At 38.9% G+C, this 2,891-nt stretch overlaps 1 non-coding gene across 1 annotated transcript; it reads left to right on the top strand.

Moving 5' to 3' along the window:
* Positions 1–983: 983 nt before the first annotated feature.
* On the top strand, positions 984–1,090 carry LOC141688418 (small nucleolar RNA R71). The gene has a single exon (XR_012561861.1). It is a non-coding gene; the product is annotated as a small nucleolar RNA R71 (small nucleolar RNA).
* Positions 1,091–2,891: the final 1,801 nt, after the last annotated feature.

The following is a 2,891-nucleotide window of genomic DNA, read 5'->3' as shown; positions in this document are numbered from 1 at the left end:
TTGAACACCTTCAGAAACTTCTCAAACTGCTTATCCAGCTTTTTCTTCTGCAGTCTCTTAGGAAAAGGAGGTGCAGGATAGATTTGTTTCTCCCCTATATTACCCTCAGGAGGAGTGTGTTCAACAGTAGTCTTCATTGGTTCCACTTCTGCTTCCTTCTGCACTTCTTCTTCAGCTACAACTTCTTCTTCCAAAACTTGAGAGTGTTTGGGATTTGTAACCTTCCCAGACCTCAATGTAATGGCCTTTACCTACTCCTTAGCTTCCCTCTTTTTTGGCATTTCAGTGTCACTAGGGAGTGTACCAAGTTGACGATTTAGCAAAGCGTTGGCAATTTGCCCAATTTGATTCTCCAAGGCCTTGATAGACACCGCTTGGCTCTTGTACATGAGCCTCAAATCCTCCAATTCAGATTTTTCATTGGACTGTTGAAGCTGGAGTTATTGTCCTGGTGCATATTGCGGTTGCTGGAAACCAGGAGGGTTGTATTGCTTTACTACATACTGCTGATAAGGCTGTTGAACCGCATTCTGAGTATGGCTCCAGCTGAAATTAGGATGATTACGGTTGTTGGGATGATAGGTGGCTGGAATTGGTTGCTATGACCTCTGAAAGTTGCTCATAAACTGAGCTGATTCACTAGAAATAGCACACTGCTCTGTCTCATGGGCACCATCACAAAGCTCACAGACACTAGTGATCTGATTAATTCCATAATTAGCCAAAGAATCCACTTTCATTGTCAAAGCCTTAAGTTGAGCAACTATAGCAGTAGCTGCATCCACTTCCATAATTCCTGCTACCTTGCTTTGAGGTAGTCTCTGAGTAGGATTCTAGTACTCATTAGCAGCCATCAGTTGAATCAATTCATAAGATTCATCGTAGCTTTTGCCCATAAGGCTCCTCCTAATGCTACATCAAGCATGGGTCTAGAAGTAGCACCCAATTCATTATAAAAGCAGTTAATGATCATCCAGTTAGGCATCCCATGGTGAGGACACTTTATAAACATCTCTTTGTAGCGATCCCAAGCCTCACATAAAGATTCTCCAGATTGCTGAGCAAATTGAGTAAGTGCATTTCTGATTGCAGCAGTCTTCTGCATAGGAAAGAATTTAGTTAGAAACTTTTGAGCGAGATCCTCCCATTTGGTGATAGACCCTGGTGGTAGAGAATGTAACCAGCACTTAGCTTTATCCCGTAAAAAGAATGGGAAAAGCCTCAACTTAATAGCATCTTCAGAAACTCCATTAAACTTGAAGGTGTCGCAGATCTCGATGAAATCTCTGATGTGCATATTGGGGTCTTTTGTCGGAGAACCCCCAAACTAAACTGAGTTCTATATCATCTGAATCGTTCTTGAATTGATCTCAAAGGTGTTAGCCGAGATGGATGGTCGGACAATGCTAGACTGAATATCATTAATCTTTGGTTGAGAGTAATCCATCAAAGCCTTCGGATTCGCTTCTGATTCTCCCATTATAATAAGCGCCTCTTCTTCAACTTTCTCCTCGACAAGAACTTCCTTAGCTACTACAATTTCTTCCTCAGTTTGATCTAGTGTTCTCTTATGAGATCGAGAACGTGTATGCATACACGCTCGCTAGAGTACCTGAAACAGGACAAGGAATAAGTAAGTAACAATATCCGAGTCAATGAACTTTAACGACCACTGATGACAAACACATAAACTAAAAATTAACCCCGTCTCCCCAGCAGTGGCGCCAAAAACTTGTTAGGACGAAAACACGCGCTAATATTCACGCAAGTATGCGTGATCACAAGTAATATAAAGTTATTTGTAGTTCGTTCCCACAGACACTCTTTTAAGTTAATTTTAATCAATGTACTTATGCAACAATGGCATGGTTATTATTCAATGCTAAGACGATTAACAAATTGAGATTGTTTATAGCTATGATTAACTAAGAGATTATACTAAAGAACATTAACTAAGAGATTAAAAGGGATTGATTACTATATGACACAAACATGGGATTCTAACTTCATTACTACTTCATTCAATAGCCTTTTTCATTCTTAACCTTAGCATGCAATGGTGGTGACACTAATCAGATAACACGAAACTACTGGACGCCAAATTTCGTTGTATGAATACCCTACTACCAGACATCCACAAAAGAGATAGAAGCTGAATAGACACCAATTATATTGAGACCCTATATGTCTATAGAATTTGACAACATAACGGTTTAACGCACAAGTTATATATCCTGATTATATAGGGCAAGTAAGATGGTTAAAATTACTTACGAATCATGCATATCAAATACATGAACCTATGCTAGCATGGCAAGTTCTAAACCCCTAAATTCACTTTCACTTCATTAGAGATTAACACATTATCTTATAAGTTCGCGACGCTCATAAGATGATTAAGCATAACCAATACTAGGATATCATACAATCACCACACACTAAGGTATTGAACAAATTAACTAAATACATAAATAAGTAAATCCGCTAGAATCCCACGATAACGATTAGCCCATAATCGGACTCATCATCAACGTCGGTTCCGATGAAAGCATGGTATAATAAACATAGTCTTTATACTGAATAAATAGTAAAACCAAGTACGTTACACAAGATTATAAGTTCATAAATAAAAAAATTAGCATCCAAGATTACAACTTAAAACAAAGAATCACAAGAATAAACTAGATCCTCTTCGCATTGGTTGAATTGTGCTATACGGTCTTCCTACGCCTTCCCTTTAAGCACTGGTACGTCTTGTTATGAAAAACGATCATAAATTATCGATATATAGGAGCCCATGCAGATTAAAAGTCCAGCAGATCAAAATTGTAGTAGAATCAGGATTTTTAAAACCCGACCTGGCGCGACCGCGCACTTCACCAACGCGGGCG

This window comes from Apium graveolens, chromosome 9, assembly GCF_009905375.1.
Source record: "Apium graveolens cultivar Ventura chromosome 9, ASM990537v1, whole genome shotgun sequence".
NCBI classification, from domain to species: Eukaryota; Viridiplantae; Streptophyta; class Magnoliopsida; order Apiales; family Apiaceae; genus Apium; species Apium graveolens.
The sequence above is the reverse complement of the archived record's forward strand: the minus strand, read 5'-3'. Positions and strand labels throughout refer to the sequence as shown.